Source organism: Neovison vison, chromosome 3 (genome assembly GCF_020171115.1).
Source record: "Neovison vison isolate M4711 chromosome 3, ASM_NN_V1, whole genome shotgun sequence".
Taxonomy (NCBI): domain Eukaryota; kingdom Metazoa; phylum Chordata; class Mammalia; order Carnivora; family Mustelidae; genus Neogale; species Neogale vison.
In genome coordinates, this window is record NC_058093.1 from 40333917 (window position 1) to 40356173 (window position 22257).

At 40.9% G+C, this 22257-nt stretch overlaps 1 protein-coding gene across 1 annotated transcript in view; it reads left to right on the forward strand.

The window, feature by feature from the left end:
* DIS3L2 (DIS3 like 3'-5' exoribonuclease 2) overlaps positions 1 to 22257 on the forward strand; it is a 366805-nt gene that overhangs the window by 207411 nt on the left and 137137 nt on the right. The window lies entirely within an intron of this gene.

Here is a 22257-nt window from a genome sequence, read left to right on the forward strand (position 1 = left end):
TGGACGTGTCATCCTCCCAGCACCTCTGCAAGTACACCAACCTGGAGACTCTCTAACCCTATCCTTTTGGGTTTTTATGGAGGCTTCATTACGTAGTCATGATTGATTAAATCATTGATCATTGGCGAATGAACTCAATTTCTAGCTCCTCTTTCCCATCCTCTGAAGTTGGGGAATGAGGCTCCATGTTCCAGCCCTCTGATCCCATGATTGATTCCTCTGACAAACAGCCCCCATACTTAAAAGCTTTCCAAAGGTTATCTCATTAGCATAAACTCAGGTGTGATTGAAGGGGATTTGTTATGAATATCAAAAAATAATCGTTATTGCTCATAATCATTTAGGAAATTTCCAAGAGTTGTAGGAGCTTTATATTAGGAGCAAGAATGAAGACCAAATATGTATTTCTTATTATAAATTCTTTATAAGTTTCTATATGGAAATTATTTTATATATAAAATCACAGTATCATAGACCCAAACAGCACAAACCCAGAGGAACCAGTGCCAAGACACATCATATTTAAACTCCTAAAAACTGAATGCAAAGAAAGAAATCTTTAAAGCAGAGTGAAATGATGCATTACTTTTAGGAAAACACCATTTCAAATGATAATCGTTTTAAAACCAAGGAGGCTGGAAGATAGTGGCAGAATTTTCAAGTACTGAAAGAAAAGTAATGTCAACCATGAATTCTGTTTCCAGCAAAACTATCCTTCAGAAACGAAGAGGAAATAAAAACATTCTCAGACAAAGGAAAGCTAAGAGAATTTGCTTCTAGCCTGCATACCCTGAAAGCATGACTAAAGAAAGTTCTCTAAACAGAAAGGAAAGGGTAACATAAGATAGCATGGAATTTCAGAATGGAAGGAGGAATATGAGAATGGGTACCACTGGGGATAAATATCATGAACTATCCTCGTGAGTTTTTTAAATCATATTTGGTGGTTGGAACCAAAGTTAAAACAATAATGTAGTGATCAGTGTATGTGGAAGAATACTGAGACTATAGAGAGGGTAAAGGAACCTAAGGGGGAATTCAGGTCTCTATACCTCACTTGAAGTAATAAAAAGTTGATAGTAGACTGTATAAATTATGCATAGGGTGGTACTTAGAGGAACCACTAAGAAATCTACACAAAGTGTCTACGGCCATACCACCCTGAACGCGCCCGATCTCGTCTGATCTCGGAAGCTAAGCAGGGTCGGGCCTGGTTAGTACTTGGATTGGGGGGGGGGGAGAAATCTACACAAAGTGATAACTTTATAAATAATGAAGATGGAATTAAAAAAAATGTTCCTTCAACCTATAGGAAAAGAAACATTGTAATGAGAAAGAGAGGAAACAAACAGAAAACAAAGTTTAAAAATGGCAACATAGGGGTGCCTCCTGGCTCAGTGGATTAAGTCTCTGCCTTTGGCTCAGGTCATGATCTCAGGGTCCTGGCATCAAGCCCCACATCACACTCTCTGCTCAGCAGGGAGCCTGCTTCCCCCCTCTCTCTCTGCCTACTTATGATCTCTCTCTCTCTCTCTCTGTGTCAAATAAATAAATTTTAAAAATCTTTTTTAAAAATGGCAATGTAACGCCTAACATATTAATAATTGCCCTTAATGCCAGTTGCCTAATCATACCAATTTAAAGGCAGAGATTGGGGGAATAGATAAAAAGCATGATCCAGTAATTGGATTTCCAAATGAACTCATTTTGGATACAGTGACATAGGTGGTTTTAAAGCAAAAGAATGAAAAATTATAGGCCATACAAATATAATTTTAAAAAGGCAGCAGTGATGATATTATCATCAGATAAAATAGACTTCAAGGCAAAGAAAATTACTAGAGAGAGAGAGAGAGGGACCCAGTGTTTTATTCAACCAAAAAGACATGGTGATCTTCATGTCTATGTACCATACGACACAGCCACTTTGGAAAGCATTTTGGAAGTTTCTCAAAGCGTTAGATGTAGAGTGTATGACCCAGGAATTTGACTTCTAGAGAATTGAAAACATATCCACACAAAACTTGTACACAAAAGTTTATAGCTATATTATTTATAATAGCCAAAAAATGGGAGCAATCCAAATGTCCATCAACTGATAAGCAGACAAACAATATGTGGTATATCCATACATTGGAATAGTATTTAGCCATAAAAGTCAACAAAATAATGATGCATGCCACAGCATGGATGAACCTTGAAAACGTAGATGAAAGATAACAGACCTATACCCCTGGGGCTAATAATACATTGTATGTTAATAAAAAATTAAAAAATTTTAAAAGAGGGGTATACATCAAAAAAAAAAAAAAAAGAAAGAAAGAAAAGAAAAGAAAGAAAGAAGCCAGGCGCAAAAAGCCACATCATATGTGATAAGAAGGTCAGTTAGTGGTTGCTAGGAGCTCCAGGGAAGGGGGAACATGGAATGACTCTTAATGGTTATGGAGTTTCTGTTTTGGGTGATGAACATAGAATTAGGTCGTGGAAAAGATTACACAACTCCTTACAGATACTGAAAACCTCTGATTCATACATTCAAAAAAGTTATTTATTTTTCAGCTAGCGTCCAATTGCATTTTGGGTAAACCTCATGGGTACTGCCAACCACACAGAGATTGAGTTGTACATTTTAAAAGAGTAGATTTCATGGTATGTGAATTATATCTCAGTAAAGCTATTGGAAAAAAATCGATACATGTGATTTGTCATATCAGCAGAATAAAAAATAAGAAACCATATCCTATGAGTTATTACAGAAGAGGCATTTGGAAAAAATCCAACACACACATACTACGAAGTTGGCAGCAGGTTAGGGAAAAAGAAGAATGTCAACTTGATAAAGAGTATCTGTAGAAGAACTAGAAGAAATAGTCACATAAATTAATGAAACAGAATAGAAAACCCAGATTTAGAGCCACACAAATATGCCAAATTAATATTTGACGAGGAGCAAAAGCAATTCAGTAGAAGAAGGACAGTCTTCAGCAAATGGTGTTGGAGGAATTGGGGGTGCACGGGCAAATAAATGAACCTGATCTAAACTCACGCCTTATGCAAAAATTAACTCAGAATGGATCATGGACTTAAATATAAAATGCGGAGCTGTAAAACTTGTATAGAAAAGAGTATAAAAGGGGCACCTGGGTGGCTCAGTTGGTTAAGCATCTGCCTTCAGCTCAGGTCCTAATCTCCAGGTACTGGGATGGGCTCCCTGCTCAACAGGGAGTCTGCTTCTCTATAGCTCTCTACCCCCTGCTCCTCCCCGCTGCTAGTTGTCTCCCCTGTCTCCCTCTCTTCCTCTCTCTGTCTCTCAGATAAATAAGTGAATAAATAAATAAATAAATAAATAAGCGAGCATAAAATACTTAGGTGTGCTATAAGGGTAGGTAAAAGAGTTCTTATGCTAGACACAAAAAGCACAACCTGTGTAAGGAAAGATGGATAAACTCAACTTAAAACCTTTTTTGTCTGTGAAAGACCCTGTTAAGAGGATAAATAGACAAGCTGGCCTGGGAGAGAAGATTTGCAAACCACATATCCCACAAGAGACTGGTATCTATAATATGTTAAGAATCCTTAAAGCTCAGTAATAGAAAAGTGGTACAGTTAGAAAATGGGCAAATGACATGTTCTTGAAGAGGACATACAGATGGCAAATAAACAGATAAAAAGTTGTTTAACATGATTAGCCATTAGAAAATGATTAAGTCCCCAGTGAAATCTCAGTACGTGCCTGTCAGAATGGCTAAAATAAAAGGAACCCGCAAAGTCGGTGAAAGGCTACAGCCTTACCAAATGCCAGTGAGGCCGTGGAGAAAGCAGATCCTTCACATGCTGCCGGTGGAAATGTAAAATGGCACAGCTACTCTGCAAACACTTTGACAGTTTCTTTAAAAAATGAAACACAACCACCATGCAACCTGGTAATTGCATTCCTGGGCATTTTTCCCAGAGAAATAAAAACTTATGGTTCACACAGAAACTTGCACACACATTTTCATAGCAGCTTTATTCATAACGGCCCCAAACTGGAAACAGCCCAGATCTCCGGCCACAGGTGCACGGTCAGACAAACCGTGGTACGTCCATATCGTGGACTGGGACTCGGCAATAAAAAGGAGTGAACTAGTGATACCAACAGCTGTTTGCATGAGTCTTAAGGTAATTAATGCTGAATAGAAAAAAAGCCAACCTGAGATATGACAGCTGTATGATTCTATTATGTAACATTTTAGAAAAGACACATTTTGAAACCAGAGAACTGATTTGTAGGGGGGAAACTGGGAATGATTATTAGTAAAAGACAACTTGAGAGCGTCTTGAGGTGATGGTAGTGTTCAGGTCTCTTGTTTGAGGTAGTGCTTACATGAACCTACACAAGGGATAAAATTGTGTGGAGCTTAGTGAACACGGTGACATTGGAAAATCTAAAGAAGATCAGTGCATTCTATCAATGGCAAAATCCTGGTTTTGATATTGTGTTACAATTTTGTAAGATTCTGCCATTGGAAAATGGGTAAAGGGTAATAGCATCTCTCTTATTTCTTGTCATTGTGTGTTAATTGACAATTATCTCAAAATAAAAGTTCACATAAAAAAACAGGCACCAGGTGAACACAGCTGAAAAAGTAATTAATTTTGCACAAGGAAGCTTTAAAGCCAGGTAATCTTTGAACTTGGCCTTGAGGATGAATAGGAATTCCATAGGCATTTGTCTTACTATTTACTGAGGAGGAAGAAAGAAGCAACTGACACTGCTTCTGACAGTCTCAAGAAGACCTCTCAGGAGGATATGCCTATTTGACCTTTGAACTGTGTCAGTATCCATCCTTAAGCTAAAGTGAAAGGAAAATCTGAGACCATGAAATAGAGAGCAAGAACAAAATGCTGGGATGGGGAAAGATGACTAAGATATGGATAGTAAGTGCCTAGGATACCAAAAGGCGGTATCGAAGGCGCAGGAAGAAAAAGAGGCCTAGCACTCAGGAAAGAGGTCTGGGCTACAGGTATATATGTATTTCAGTGTATAAAACAGAGCCAGGATATACCTGCCAGGAGCAGGCACCTGAACAAGAAAGGGGACCAGTGATGGACTGAAAAGAGCTCCAGCGTTAAAGAATGGAAACTTCTTAGGAAAAGGTGGGGTTGGGGTGCAGGGAGGAGGATATTCAAAGAATTAAAAAAAAGGCAAAGCCTGGGTTGATAAGTTCCAAGCAGCAGTGAGCTGCGTGGTGCCCTGCTGTGGTGCTTTTGGCCAGGGCAAAGCTGGGACAGAAATCACTGCATTTAACCATCAGGTTCTTTTCTCTGTGTCCCACATATCTTATACGTTGTTGCAGTGAGTGGTGGGAGCCCAAGTAGACTGTGGCCAGCCAAGGAGAGGAAGGGAGGTGAAAAAGGGGGGACGTGAAGTATAAACATCTCTTTTAAGGAGTTTGTGACACAGAAGAGGTAAGAGGGAGCTTGAACAAAGCAGGGTCCCAAAGATGGCTTTAAGATGGAGAAGGCTTTGAGCTTGCTGGCAGGCGGTGCAGCAGGGGCCCGTGGAGGACATACACTTTTTTGGACTCCTCTTCGGAAATTGCCTTCAGAGCCTAAGGCACATTTTCAACAACGGCAAATCTTCATCTTTTGAGAGTGGATTTGATTTTTGGAAACAGCCAAGTCAGTATAGAGCCAAGAGTGGTAAATGGAGGGGACGGTGGGGGATGATCAAGCTTTAAAAAAAAAAAATTAAGTATAATTATAAAGTAGTAAAACTGATTTTCTTGTGAAGCTCATGAATTGGCTTAGAAAGTGGTTAAAGAATTCCAAAACCCTTTTCAGCGGTTGTGGCACAATGTGAGTCAGCGTACGGCGTCCCTTTGTGACTTTCACAGGACACTGATGTGCATAGAAGTCCTGGTGTGTGTGTGAAGAAATTGGTCTTGTTACATTATATTTACTGTCAGTGTGCGAAGGTCAAATTTCCCTATAATCTTTGTGCCTGAGCGGTGACTTAGTGGAATTACACCACCGTTTGTATATGGGAGAATCGAGAATTTCACATGGTGATTGTTTAAACAGTTCTCCTGTGGTCTTACAGATGTAATTAGAATTCCTAGGATAGGAGTGTTCCCACAAGCATAATAATGCTTTAAATGTGTGTTCAATTATCCTTTTCTATAGTCATATTTAATCGTCTCTTTTTGAAATAGAGTTACTTTGAAAATATTAAGTCACTAGCACAGTCTCGACCTTCGGGCAGACCTGAGACAGTGCTGGGCACATGGCAGGCATTCACGGAGTGTCCCACCCCTGTCTTTTCTGCCTTGGGGCTTGATATACACTGGACACACCAAAAGAAAGACCAGTTAACGCTTAGCCCAAAATACCCAGGATAAGGAAAATGACCTCATGTAAAAAGGTTGAAGTTTTCATTTTGCTTTGTTGTTTAATGTGCCAAGTATACATATACCAAGACACATCATTTATTGAGTGTTTCTTTTATTCCTTTTGATATGTATCATTATTTTATACTTTGATACATTTTCTTGTTTAATTATTGAAATAATCAGCCCCGTTTTATGGATGAAGAAACGGGGGTTCAGGCAAGTGTAGTCACTTGCTCCAAGGTCCCACGGCTGAGAGGGGCTGAGCTGGGATTTGAATTCAGCTAGGAAGCTCTGACCCACCATCCTCATGTGTCTACACTCTCAAGAAACACTGAACAAAAAAAGTCAACCCAAAGCACCACATCAGTCAAGAACACCGCACCCTTTTCCTGCCGCATATTGAGAGAAAAGAAGTCAGAACCTTCTTCAGATGCCTACTAGCCAAAAAATGTGGCAGCATTGTACATTTAGGTTGACTGGTTTTTGAAGTAGAAACTTGATATCCACGTTCTGCCATGCCCTCTCGCTGCCTCCCCACACTGTGGACACTCGCAGCTCGCCCCAGGAGTGCACCGTGTGGCAGCACCAGCTAATAGCCTGTCATGGCTTGTTAGTGAGGAGGCATTAGACACAAGCCATGACGACTTAGCCATTCTAGGAAACTTTCCACAGCTGTTGCATTAATTAAGACTTTTTTTGGTCCCAAATAACAGAAACCACCAGAGCTCGCTTCAGCAGAAAGGGGAATTTGTTTTAAGGATCCTGTGGTGACTCCCAGAATCCAAGGGCAGGGAACCAGGGACTGCGTGAAGTAAGGCAGGAAACCCAGAAAGCCTCTCTCCATCTCCGCCTCTGCTGCTTCTACACGTCTGCTTCCTGCTTTCCCTAAGACCAGCCTCTTGTGCTTCCAGCTCCTCAGAGGATGGCTGCCACCTCCCAGGCCCCAGTCACCCCGAGGGAGCCTGATTTCTTTCTCTCTCTCTCACCTCCTTGTCTCCCTCTCCCTTCCTCTGTCCCATTTCCAAATCCTCTGGTGGGATCAGTGTGTCTCGGTTTGCATTACATGCTGGTTTGGGCGAGGGCGCACAGGACAGACAGTAGTCTACCACAGCTGAGTTCCCACCCACATTTATGCACGGCGTCCCTCATTCTTCTGTTCAGGAGTCTGAAAATCTTAAATGTCCCTGAGATCACAGGGGTGAAATACAAAAACATGGGCTTTAGAGACAAATTTGGCTTGAAACATCACTTCAATCTGACACATGTGTTTTTGGACAAATGACTTAACTCCTCTGAGCCTTACTTTCCTTTACAAATTCAAAGGGAGGTATAGGTACTGACTTTCTCATGAGGTTGTGGCAGAGATTAGGTGTAATAACATGTTTAATACTCAGTACAGGGTCTAACCTACTCTATGCTTTATAAAATAGTGCATCTTCTTTCTTTCTGATGAGGATTAAGGCACATGGCCCCACCAAAAAGATGCTTAAAATTTCACACTACCTTCTGCTCTTAAATTGTGTTCTTCCTTACCCAACTTTCCTGTCTTCTTCTCATCTACCCTTGCCTTCAGCATATTCATAATCCAAAAGACTCTGATTCTAAGCCTAGAAAATTCTCTGGGACCATCTTCCTAGGCCATGGCAGGAGGTCCCAAGGCATTGCCTAAAGTGTATTCTGCTGTCACATGTATGTTGGTGCTTCTGGTAAAGGGACAAAAAGAGTAGGTGAAAATTATTCATGGCTCTTCTGCAGCTGTGGCCAGGTTTCCAGGGCCTGGAGTTGAAGGGGCCCAATTAAAGATTCAATTTAGTAAATACTTATTACCACTACTCTTTGCAAGACCATGAAATAGATACTGTTGGATTTGAAAAATATGTGATTGAAACAGTTCTTTCCTTCAAAGAGAATGGTCTGGAAGAAGACATGATGAGTCTACACAAATCACTATTGGGGGTTGTTTAGCAGAACTGGTTTACTAAGGCCCCATGTTGATGAAGTTAAATCATCTTAAGTGAGAACGGAAAAGTAGTTTGAAGCCGGATCATGGGGGATATTGCATGCCAAGTTTAGGAGTGTAGTGTCAGCTTGACTGGAAACCAGTGAAGGTTTTTGAGAAAGGAGCATAATCTAATGGATTCAGGATTCAGCATAATTCAGGATTAGGAACTTCATCCTGGCAGCCAAATGCTAACAGATCTGAAAGGCAGAACAGAGGAGACTGAAGACCACTTGGGGAGACCTGGGAAAAGAGGTTGGGATTATGAATTCAGGACCAGTGCCAGGCATCATAGGGACTGGGTGGTGGGGTTTGGACTGAGATGGAAAGACTGTGTTGAAGACTGATCCCTGGAAACAAAGGAAGAGGTGCAGACTTGATGGGGGTTCCTCCTGTCCGGTAGATGGGATGGGAACTGGGAAGTAGCTGTGCCCTTCACTCCATTCTACCAGCAAGGAGTACATGCGGGAACTGAGAGTGCTGCCTTTAGATCTTGACTTGCCCTGCGCCCCTCAAAACTCTGTGTGTTTTGGGGTTTCTTAATTTTTAAAATTCAATTAATTTTGTTCAATTTTTGAGAAAGGAAAACTAAATAAATTTCAGAGTCTTATTTGGAAAGTCTGGAGCACACAGTAATTACGAACAGGTTTTTGCCTTAAATTTAAGTATTTAATATTAAAATCAGCCAGGAAGTTATTACCAGCCTCTTTTTTTTTTTTCTTTTTTCTTCTAAACTGTAGAATCAGCTCTGTGAACAATGAAACAGAATTTTGGCCCAAAGTAAATATTTAAAAAAACATACAGGACCAGTCTTAGCTTCTCCCATTAATGAAGAGAAAGAATTCTCACTTTAAAAGTTAAAAGTTGCAAAGTTTACTGGTGTTAGCTAAAGTGATAAGAGAGTCCCTGATCATTCTAAAATATAGCTGAAATTTATTTTGGCATTTTTGTCTGGCATATTTGTGAGGTATTTTCAGAAATGCTCATACATATCTTTTAAAGTCTCTCATCTCACTAACCCGAGACTTTAGTAAATGTTCTCATCATTTTACCAAACCGTGTAAGGTCTATTAAGGCCCATTTATGGTGCTTTAGTCTTCCTCTTAATAAAAACAATCATTTGGGGAATACATTTTCCAGGCAGTTCCCTTGCCTCCCAGGGAAAATATTTTGAGGCCTCCCAGGGACCATCAGATTCAAAGACTTGACAGGGAAGGCCCTAGAATTCTTGAAGAGCTAGGCCTTTGAAAGATTCATTGTTGTGGAATCTCCCTTTCAAAAAGGCCACTTTGTCTTGCTCCCAAACATCTATAGGACAGACATAGCACTTTCTGAAAAGAAATTCTGGCTAATGTAGAACAGACGTAGGTAGGTAATCCTGTATGGGTACTGTGTAATTTGAAGAATGATGGTTCCATGTTTATGGTTGCCATAACAATCATACAGTTGTGCAAAAAATGTGTATAGCTTTTATAGAAGGGAGCTGGCACCATTGTAATGATTCTTCTCATATCAGAACAACTGTTTTCAGATCTGAAAAATAGGGGTGGCTTAACCCTTCCCCAGTTAGCTCAGCATGTTCCCTGAGAAGGCTCTTTGGAGCTTCAGGGCTGTTGAAATGTATTCACCACTTACATTTGCATTTTAGCCTGATAAATGGATTGAGAATTAAGGATGATGATCCTTTCAACAGCAGGTTCTGAATTCCTAGCTTGGGAATTCAAAGGATGAGAAAAAAAATACTGTTCCTCAAATAGAAATCTAGGAGAGATGTCTAGACATAGTTAATTCCTTGACTTTGTGACTATAATTAATTCTGTCCACTACAATTTAAATCTGTTAAATACTGGCCTTTACCCCATTGTGTTTAAGTTTCTGATAAAGTCATGAAAAATTTGGTTACAATTTCTGTTTTATTTTTGTATATCAACTATGTCTCTTCTGGAAATGGCAAAGCAAATTTATAAGTGTGGTATATTTGAGTGAAAATATATCTATGCATATTCTTTGTTTGTCTAGTTCTTCCTATTTTTGTATGCCCTTTCCGAAAGAAAAGTACTTGGGACATGGCTTTTTCTAACATATTAAGAATAATCTTTTTTTTTTTTTTAAGATTTTTTTATTTGAGAGAGAAAGAGCACAAGCAGGGGGCAGGGCGTTCAGAGAGGGAGAGGCAGACACCTCACAGAGCAGGGAGCCCACCTGGGGGCTTGATCCCAGGACCCCAGGATCACAACCTGAACTCCTGAGCCAAGGCAGATGCCCCAAGGGGTAATCTACTTTGAATAAACTTGATATCAGTACTCCCTATAAATTTTCAGGTTAAGGGTGAAAAATCGTCAGATTTGGATTTGGTACCTAAAAATGAAGTCATTGTCAACTTAGTCAACATCAAGAAACTTTTCCTAAAAGAAATTTGGAGTATTTATTACTTCAGCCAAAATGGTTCTAGGGTGTTTAAATCTTGAGATAAAGTATGAAACTAAGGGTAACTAGAAGAGATGTCAATTTCCATTGATACGAAACTTCTCAGTCTACTTCTTTTAACACTTTCTCTTTTAAATTGCTGCCCCATTAAATCAAAGCTCTGCAGCTCCATGACCTTAGAGAAATTATTTAATCTCTCTGAGCCTCAGTTTCCCCATGCACAGAGAGCAAAAAGAATACCCACCATTATTATAATTCTGTTCTCATAAGAGGTGATTTCTAGGAGGTAGAGAGTGTGTTTTCAGTGACAGTCATATATTGAAGACTTCTAATATATTCATACACTCAAAGGTTTTGTACATTGTATAGACCTTTCATGCTTAAATTTTTTTTAAAGATTTTATTTATTTATTTGATAGAGAAATCACAAGCAAGCAGAGCAGTAGGCAGAGGGAAAGGGAAGCAGGCTCCCCACTGAACAGAGAACCTGACTCATGGCTCGATCCCAAGACCCTGGGATCATGACCTGAGCGGAAAGTAGAGGCTTTAATGCACTGAGCCACCAGGTGCCCCTCATGCTTAAATTTTTAACACTCGATATTTAGGGCCTTTGATATTTGATTCCTATGTAGGAGCATTTCCTGGAAGTTTATTGCTACTTCATTTTCTCTGATTTTGAAACAATATGTATCAATCAGTATTCCCTATTTTTAACCCCATTCTGATATTTTAAATCTCAATTATAGGAAACTACTCACAGAGGTAAAAGAAAAAAGAGCTGTTCAGAGAGAGAGTTTTGGATAGAGACTTTCTGGGCCCAGTGGACTCAGCTGCTCTTGTTGTTCCCTTAGGCCCACAGATCTGCATTCTGAAGCCCTGCAGGCCTAGATTTAAGACTTCTTGGACAGAAAGTAAAAATGCAGACATCAAGCCATCTTTGCTCTACCTATAAACTCTCTTGGTTGAGTTGTGCCCAATTGTTCATTGCCTTCAGGTAAACTAATTTAGTGGATTCTGGGCTGTTGCACAAACTCTTCCTTTGATCCTAGTCTTTCTTCCCTGGTGTAACCTATGGCTTGCTTCCTTAACTCCTTCCTTAACTCCAATGTCGTCATCCCATTGGTGCCTACCCTAGCTGTCCTAATTGTAATCAGCACTTATAACTTGCCCCACCCCCAGCTCTTTCTAATTTTTCCTTTTTTTCCCCCCTCCATAGCACTTAATTACAATTATGTAATTGTTTATATTCTGTCTCCTCCACTGCTAGAATATAAGTGGGTAGGAATCTTTGTTCTCAGATGTGTCCCAAACACCTGGGACAGTAGATGCCCCATAGATATTGAGTAAAGGAATCTTGGCCTTCTTTCTCTTGACCTCTGATACCTTTTTTATATTGATATTCCACTGGTTCTTACAACTTCGATTTGTTCTTGACACAAAATAAGTGAAAATTATTATGAAAATAACTACAGTTATACACAATTATAAACCCTTTGGAACAAGAAAGAGATGGACCTATTTCTTGAGAAGAGTCATGTTCGAAGGGCTGCATGGTGAAAGACAGAGCCAGCTTAATTCTTCGGGGCTACAAGTAGCTAAATTATAAAGTTTTTCAGAATCAGTTGTCAATTTAGCATATGTAGTTACTTTCTGATAGAGCACTCTAAGTTGATTGACTGGCCTAAGGGGGCAGTGAACTTTACTACCCACCCCTATTCCCAATATTCTAGATGCGAGTTGATCTGTCCGACTGACTCTAGGAGTCATTTGGGGGATAAAATTTTGACTAGGGTGACTTCCACAGAACTTCAAATTGTGATGATTCTATGATTCTAGTCTCTGGACTGATATGAAGTAATTTCCAGGATTTATTGTTAAGTGAATAAAAGCAAGTTGCAGAAGAGTTTGTAGTATTTGACTGTTTCTGTAAGAAGGAAGAGAGGAAAAAAAGGTATCAGGGCACGTAGGTGGCTCAGTAGGTTAAGAGTCTGTCTTCGGTTCAGGTCATGATCCTGGGGTCCTTGGATGGGAGTCTGCTTCTCCCTATCCCTCTGCCCCTCCCCCCTGCTTGTGCCTTCTCTCATGCTCTCTCTCAAATAAATAAATAAAAATCTTTAATTAAAAAAAAAAAGAAAAAGAATATCAAAAAGAAAAGCTGGAACACAGGATACAGCAGAATGTGATGAAAATAGTTACCTCTAGGCGATAGGCAGGAACAAGGTAGGAAGGTAGAGATGTCAGTAAGACTTTTGTGAGTACCCTTGAACTTTGAACCGTTTAAATGTTTTAAATGTAAATTGATAAAATGAAATCAAGTCTTGAAGTAAAAGCAAAATGTCTAAAATTGACATAAAACAAAAATAAGTGGTCCCAATGTTTATCAAATGCATAGCATCACCACATAGAAAAAAGAATTAATTCCAATAATTTCAGCAGTATACTTTTGAGCACTCCAACTGTATACTCTTAGTGACCATATTCTAAGGATCAAACTCCAAAGAAATCTTAATACGTTCTTTGTTGCTAGTGTATTGGAATTATAATTCTGAAACAGTTTAGAATGTTGAGGCTGTTGGGTGCCGAGGTTCTCATTGGGAGAATGAAGATAGAAGAAGTTGAGAAGAACTCCGTGATATTAGGTATCAGTTGATCATAGTGTCAATATGAACTCATGATTTTTAAAAAGTATGTTAGGTTGAACTACCGCAATTGCCAATTTTTAGGCCACAGGTAGTCCAATATCAGCAATTTCTATGATTTAACTCAGTATTTTCTAATTGTCCTACTAAAAGGGCCTAGAAGCCATGATACTTCATTAATAATGAGCACAGCAATCTAGTGCCCTATATTGGTTTTTAAATATCATTCATTCCTGGCCAGAAGGAATCAGGGCTCCATAGGGAGGTGGGTGATTATTAGTCTGGGGTAGGACATATGTGAGGTGAGCCTAAAACATTTCCTATGCAAAAAAGCATAGAAGGGCTCAAGGATTTATTAGGGAAGGCACACCACAAGGACACAGGAGATCACTTGAAAGAGCTCCTACCAGCCTAATTTGCTTCAATTTGAGTATCAGAAAGAATAGTAATGGTAAAATAGATTATAATACATTGAATCAAAAATAAAAATCTGTGAATATGGGGGTGCTTGGGTGGCTCGGTTGGCTAAATGTTTGACTCTTGGTTTTGGTTCAGATCCTGATCTCAGGGGTTGTGACATTGAGCTTGAGACAGGCATAGGGCTCTGTGCTGAGTATGGAGTCTGCTTAAGAGTCTCTCTCCCCCTCTCATTTTGCTCTCCCTACCTCCCACCCCACTCTCTCCCTCTCTTAAAAAAAAAAAAAAAATCAGTGAATCTATAATGATATTCAAAATAAAACAAACATTGGGAACATAGCACGAAAAGCTCTTGACAGAAGAGAGCCTGCTAGTAAATATATTTATTATAGGAGCTGAAAAGCACCATTTTATAACTTGCAGAGCTCTAGCAATTCAGGCAAAAATCCCCAGTGGATGCTAAAATCATTGCTCGAAGGTTTCTTTGAGAACAAGATATTCACATTATCTGAAAGTTCTAGTCTACCAATGAAATTATTCACAGAAAAAACTGGGTATCAGCACTTTAACCAAGTAATCAAATGCCATAACCTGACAGTTTGTGCCTTCTGAAGAAAGACAATATAAGTACACACTGCCACCTGTGAAGTATTCAACCTAGAATGTTCACTCTGAATCTAGTTGAGACTTAAATCCCAACTTTCTATTTGGGAAATTCAGAGAAGATGAACTTGACCACATTTGATTTCCTTCTGCCCCTTCCTTTTCTTCTACCTTCCACGAGGAAACAAGCTGATAAATCCAGAACGTAAGACATCCTACAAGGCATCTGGCCTGGACTCTTCAAAAAGCAATGTTACGTTGAAAAGAAAGAAAGGATGGACAGTTTCACATCAAACAGATGAAAGAGACATAACTACCAAATACTATGTGTAAATCTTGATTAGATCCTAGATCAGCAGGGAAGAAAGAGCTAAAGAAACTTTTGGGGGACATTTGAAGACATTTGAATATGATCTGTAAGTCGATTGTAGGGGGTTATTAGTCTTCTTGTCTATGGTAACAATATTGTGGTTCTGTAGAGGAAGGCCCTTAGAATTAGAAAATGCATGCTAAAGTATGGAGGAGTAAAATACCATCTCTGCAACATAAGTTTAAACAGTTCAGATGTGAAAAAAAAAATCTAGATATATGTAGGGGAAGGGTTAGAGAGAGAAAGATAAAGCAAATATGGGCAAAGTGTTGACATTTGATGAATCTTGGTGAAAAGTTTATGGATGTTCATTCTACAGGGTTCTTTCAACTTCCCTAAAAGTTTAAACAAAATGAAAATTGAGGGGAAGAAAACTTTAGCACGTTCTTTGAGTTGAAACCATGGTTTTCCCCGGCTCCCTTAGTTACAGCCAGCCTTATCACATGGCCTCGCTGCAGAGTGTTGATTGTTGAAGTACAAAAACTGGCAAAGAATGAAAGGTTCAGTAAGTGAGGGAATGTGATGGAGAAGACCATTTCAGTTGATTCTGATTCAGTCTCATCCTATCTGTGTCCTTTAGAAAGTAACCTAACGACTACATTCACTTGGTCTGGAATTTTGCTGACACTTGAGGTCAGCCTTCTGTGGGCCCTAGGTTAACAACCCGGGGTCCCGGGGATGCCTGAGTGGCTCAGTTGGTTGGATGACTGCCTTCGGCTCAGGTCATGATCCCGGAGTCCCGGGATTGAGTCCCGCATCGGGCTCCCAGCTCCATGGGGAGTCTGCTTCTCCCTCTGACCTTCTCCTCTCTCTCTCTCTCAAATAAATAAATAAAATCTTAAAAAAAAACAACCCGGGGTCCCGTACAAAACAGGCTCTCCAGGGCAGCACTCTGTTTCTTCAGCTTGCTCTCTGGTCTCAGATGGGTCACTTCATCACTCATAGGGGAGAGAGGGACAGATGGACCAAGGTCTCTTTCTGCTTTAAATAGACCTTAGTCTTTTTCTGTTCTGAAAAATCTGGGATTTGTGTCAGACTTTGTAGCATCTGTTGTGGCGGGAGGGCTGAGTGAAAGAGTATTAACATTTCCACAGCTGCCATCAGGAAAAATAAAGGTCCAGCCCTGCCACACCACAGGGGGCAGCCATCAGTTTGGACAATACTCTCAGCTCCCTTTGCCTCAGAAAAGTCAAATAGAAATGGAAGCTCAGACGAATTCAGCATTTGACTTGTCAACTAGACTGTCCAGCGCCCATCAGGCTGGGCTCTCTACCTGGTAGCCCATGGATGAGTGCTCTGGCTATTAGCTTTTTTTCCTGCTATAGTTTATATAACATTTTCTGGTTTCTGTGTAGACTCGTCTTATCAAGGAAAGTGTTTGTGTAAAGATCATATTCTTTAACCTCTTAAGGTTATTTCTTAAATTTTTTCCATCCCTTTTCACCCATTCACCAGCACTGACCCAGATCCTTCACAGCAGAATTGCTTGCTATCAAGGAGACATAAACTGAGAGTCACGGACAGAGGAGAGGAGGGCCCCTTGAAATTTTGTTAGTCTGGAGATGGGCCCTGAACCACAGTTTGTAAAACATTGTTTTATGAGAAAAGAAGATGAGATGAAGACAGAAAAGGACACCCTTGGAAAAAATAACACTGTGGTGTGACCACAGGCTTGCACGCCAGGAGGTCATGAGTTCTAATCCTAAATGTATTTCCCAAGATGCCGCAACAGAGTTGAATGGAAAAGTGCTAACGAGACCTTCTGGTTGTTTGCTCCTTCGCTTATCATGTGTGCCTTCAGCGTGCTGGAGGAGACACAGGGCCAGACCTTGAGGCGTGTCCAGCCCTGTCACAGGGAGAAGACCTGTCCCTCAGTCCCCACCAGCATGCTGGTGACAATGACCAGCACCACCAGAGAGGGGCAGGCTGCAGACATGGGTGGGACAGCAGACCAGAAGCTCGCTCCACCGGTGGAACCACAGAAGGTTCGCTGGAAAAAAGGTAGCTTCGTGTAGCCAGTCTTTTCAAAGCTAGGTTGGTCCCAGACATTGGAGATGGGCTGAGTGAACATCTGCGTGTCAGGAACAGCACAGTGTTTCAGAGACCAGAGGGCACAGAGGAAAGTTCAGCACAAAAGACTCATGTTGGGACTGTGCAGACCAACTGGAAAAAATACAGGTTGGGGCCATGTCATGAAAGGTTCTGAATTCCAAACTGAATTTCTGTTTTACTCAGTAAGGCGTGGATAAAGGTTTTTGACCAGACACATGCTTTAAGGTGATTAACCTGGCACTACTTGTGACCTTAGGGAGAGTGATTTCATCCTTTTTTTTTTTTTTTTCCGGGTAAGGGCTGAGGCCAGACTCCAGCGAGGTGAAGGAGATGAAGAGGTGACATAGTGACAAAGTGGTGAGGCTGTGTCGCCATGGAGACGAGCCAGCTGCCTCCAGCTGTAAGGAGGCAGAAGAGCTGGTGCCTTGAGGAGGGAGAGGATGCAGGGTCAGAGGAAGAGTGTGTGAGTGACAGAGGAACAGAAATTCTTTCTATGGTTTGATTTCCTGGGATTCTTGGCAAGGTCTTAAGGGATTAGAGAAAGCTTTCACTTACTTTTCCTGTCTTCTTTTCCTGGACACATGGCTTTGAGAAGGACAATCTTAGAAGCTTTCTGTCCCTTTAAAAAGTTGTACTAAGCCCTTCAGTCATGTGCCTTCAGAAATTTGGGTTACATAACGTTGCGCTGAATTGGAATTCTGCAGCCTCATGAACTGGAGTCTCGTTCTTTCCCTCCCCCACCTGGCACTTGATTTCCTGTGGGTCAGGGTTAGCTTCTTTCTAACCATTGTTGCGGAACTCTTTAAATATTTGGTCTCACAGGTTCTAAACACTGGCAGGCCAGGCTGCTCCCTGCAGGTTGTGAGACCAAAGCCTTCCAGAAAAGGAGCCAGTAAAAGCCCCAGCATGTTACCAGAGTGTAACAGCTGCACAGTGCACCACCCCCGTGGGGCCAGGTTCCCAAGTGCAGAGGCCAGCAGCTCCCGGCTGCTGTGGCTACGGCTAGGAGCCCACATGTACCACATCGTGGCCGCTTCGTAACTGTGGCGATGACCACAGACTAAATCACTGGCTCTCAGCGCTGAGGACTGGGGTTTGTCAGGGTCACTCACTGTTCCCTTGCTTCTCCCAATTTTCCATAGTGAGTGAGGGAGTTTGGAGGGCTCAGCTACAGTACAAATACTTGTTGGGAGCTCTCCAAGTTTCACTCTGTCTAGAAGTTAGTTCTTTTAGTAGCCCATACTGAAGATCTTCTTTTCATCCAGTGTCCCCTTCAAAGTGATTCTGAAATGTTGTGACCCCTTAATCTGTACATGTACATGCTTATACTGTACTGTTTAAAAAAAAAAAAGCTTAAGGGAGCTAGCAGGCATACATATAATGCAGTTATTTTTTTAAAATTAGGATACAAGTCAAAAGGAGTATGTAAGTGAGATAATTAGTCACAACCAGGATGAAGGTGAATTCACAAGAGTCCAAATGACAAACAAGATTCTTTTGAGGTGGGTCACAGTAGTTTTCTGAGTTCCTAGAAGCCAAAGCAAAGAGGAACTCATAAAAGATACAAACAAACCATTAACTCAAGAGGGTAGGAGTGGGTCCTTGCCCTGAATAAACTTCCCCCAGAAGCCCTCATAAAAGAGGCCCCGAGAGAGTGGATGAAACAAAGCCCTCATTGGCTTACCCGCAGTGGACAGCCTGACCATTCTGTTGGCTTCTTGCCATGACCCCTGGGGCAAGCTTGATGGCAAGGCTCCCTCTGGGGTAAGGACTCCACTGGAGGCCTGTGTGGGATCTGGTTCATCACTTCTCAAAGGGTGATCTCCTGTGGAACCTGTTGCTTCTGGGAGATGCTCTACCACCAAAACAAAACAAAACAAAAATAAAAACCACCACCAAAAAACAACAACAACAAAAAAGGGAATAAATAGCCTAGATCCAATAGGTATGGCAAGACTTGCACAGCAGCAGCATACTGAAGACTCTAAAAGTCCCTCAATTAAGAAATTGATTCAGCATTTCCCAAATTGATTTAATCGTCAAACCTTTAAGAAAAAAACAAAAACAAAAAACAAAACTTGGTTCACTGAGGATCATTAATATAAAATGGGTCAGGAAACCTTCTGTTAAGGGCCAGATAGATAACGTTAAGTAGACAGTCTCTGTCATAACTACTCAGCTCTGCCATTGTATCCAAAAAGCATGGCTATATGTTCATTTATGGATACTGAAATTCAAATTTCATATGATTTCCCCATTTCCACAACCATTAAGAAATGCAAAACCATTCTTATCCCACAGGTCATTCAAAAACAGGTGGCAGGCCCTTTTTGGTCTGTGGCTATAGTTTGCTGACCCATGAACAAAGATAATATTTGGATGGTATGTCTTTCTAGCAAGTCTTCCTGGTTGCTGTTCCTCAGAATTGTTTTAATTTTGACTTTCATGTTTCTGGTTTAAGAGCAGATTAAAAAATAAAAAGCAGTAGAGAGTTGGTTTGAGTGTTCAGGCTAGTCGAAGATTTTTCTCCAGTGAGTCCTCTTAAAGAAATTGACAAATTAAAACCGAAGCCCTGAAATTTTACTCTGTCACATATGTCTGCACCAATTGGGCGCTGTAGTGTTTTAGTGGGCATCATTTATTCATTCACTGAAATAAAAGTCAAAGCACCCAGAGACATTTAATTTTAAGAAAACATAACTTCCTTCTCAACAATCTAAGTAAGCCAGTCAGCTGTGGCCCCCACCAAGCTAACAGTGTTCTTTTTGATTTTTGACTAAAGGGACATTCTTTCAGCTTCTTATGATGACACTAAGGAAGGAGGATCAAAACATTCCCTCCTCCAAGTCTGACATTTTACTTTCAGTTTAACAAGTATTTATTGAGTACTCAGTGTACATATAAAGCATTTTGCCAGCTTTTGTGGGGGCTACAAAAAGAAACAAGCAGTCAGTTCCTTCCCTGCCTTGTGAATCAAGTTCAAGATCCTCATCAATTCAGAGCCCATTACTTTGGTGTTAGGATTGATTTTACTTCCCTGTCCCTTCCTGTCAGCGTGCGTGCATTCATTCAGCAAACACTTGGGAGTTGCCAACACAGCCTTCAGGGAGCTTCTTTCCAGGGGACATCTGGTGTTTCTCTTTTCATCTGGCACTGTGCCATAATTACATCTTCTTTTATATGGTGGAACAGAAATTATTTCTTTATATCCCAAGACTTCCACACTGGTGTTCCCCCTACTGTGAACACCTTTTCTTCAACTGTTTAGTGAGAAGATTGGATATCCTGAGAAGCCATTCTCCTAGGACTGCGCTCTAAATACTGTTTGTCCTTCACCTTGAAAGTCGCACCCAACTTTCCTCACCCTCTTCTCTCCATATACCAGTGAGTTTATAGTTCTACACCGCTCATCATTTTAAAGCTAGTGACTGTATTCTATAGTATGAGTCTACAAGGTTGCTACGTGTCTTAATAAGCATTATTATGTACGTGATGGACAATTATTTTTGTTTGGGGGAGATTATCTACAATGCTAATTTCTTCCATTTATGAAAATAAGTTATAGTGAAATTTTTGAAAAAATATGGAAAAGCATAAAGTAAAATGTTAGTAATTCCAGCACCTATTCATCAACTCTAGTAATAATGAACATATACTTTTTTACTTTCCTTGATTCAAAAATCATATTTAAAATTTTTTATTTTTAGTGGCACCCAAGTGGCTCCATCAGTTAAGTGTCACCTGGTTTCAGCTCAGGTCAAGATCTTAGGGTTGAGATCGAGCCCCACGCCAGGCTCCACGTTCAGTGTAGAGTCTGTTTGGGATTTTGTCCCTCTTCCTCCGCCTCTGCCTCCCTACCTTTCTGCCCCTCTCCCTGCTTACACACACACTTTCTCAAATAAATAAATAAAATCTTTTTTTAAAAACAGCCTTTAAGTTAATAAACAGTAAAGTTGACCTTTACTTGTTGTACAGTTACATGAATTTTAAGACACCTATAGACTCATGTAAGCACCATAATAGTCAAGATACAGGAAAGCTATGGTCTCCCAGACCAGGTGCCCTCAGCCCCTGGCAACCACGGATCTGTGGTCATATAGTTCTGTCTTTTTGAGAATGTTCATAGAAATTGAATTATATACATCATGTAAGCTCACGAGAATGGTGTTTTTAACTTAGCATAGTAACTTTGAGATTCCAAGTTGTTATATGTAAGAGCAATTTGTTCCTTCTTGTTGCTAATTACCTTTCCCTTGTGTAGAGGTACACAGTTTGCTTTTCTGTATATTCATTTACCATTTAAGAGTCTAGCTTTCTTTTTACCATTTTGACATTTCTCAAATCCTGAGATACATTAAAATAGTAAATATATACATATGGTAGGGGTTTTTGTTTCCCTAAAAAGCTATTGTCAAATTGATGGAGCATCTTAGAAACGGTACTGTCCTAGAATCAAGCTACTGCAGGAGTGAGCTGATCACTGCAAGAGGTCAGAGTGGGCTGCTGAGAGTTATTATGCAGAAGGGAACAGAGCCAGCTTGGCAGCCTCTGAGGGCTTTGGGGACACTTTAAGCAGAGGAGCAACCCAAGGAAAGAAGTTTGTACTAAGCAAGCCAGTCTGATTGTTGGGAAGCAGGCTGCTTCCCGTCAGCGTTGAGGCATCCAAGGAGACCGGGGTGTGACAGCAGTGTCACTGCTCGTACTAGAGGATGTGGAGGGAGAACTTGGGAAGAGTCCAGTGGCAGCAGAAGGCACCAACTAGTGAGCCTGGGAGCAGAGGGCACCAGCTAGTGAGCCTAGAGGGTACCAGCTAGTGAGGCAGGGGGTGGGGAGAACTGTGGACAGACTGCCCAAACCGTGGGTATTTATGTGGGTGGATGGGTGGCTGGAAGCCCTACAGCAGAAAGAGAATGTCCCAGCACTTCACAGATTAAGAGGGAGATATGCACAGAGGCATCATGTGACGATAAGGGGGGAGAGGGCATACTGATTCCGTGAGCTTGGGTGAAGTATACGGTCAGTCCATAGAAACAACCTGACTGGGTACGTTTCCAAGCATAGTCGTATTATGGCTAACTGTACGGCCCCACATTGTTGTTTTGTTTTGTTGTTGTTGTTGTTCTTGTTTGGTAAAACTTATTCTTGGGTCCTATTCCCTTTGTCAACAAGTCAGGTGACTTATTCTTTGGCCAACCCCCATTTCAGCGAGATAGGAGAAGGAGCAGTGAGACATCCTCACATAGATCCTTGAAGGACAGGTTCCCATTAGCCACTGAGGATGAGGGAGGCAGAAGCAAAAACTGACCTTCGGAGAGTAATTTAGCAAAGGCACTTGCTCCTCATGTTGGAAAACTCTTTCTGGGAAGCCTCGTGTGT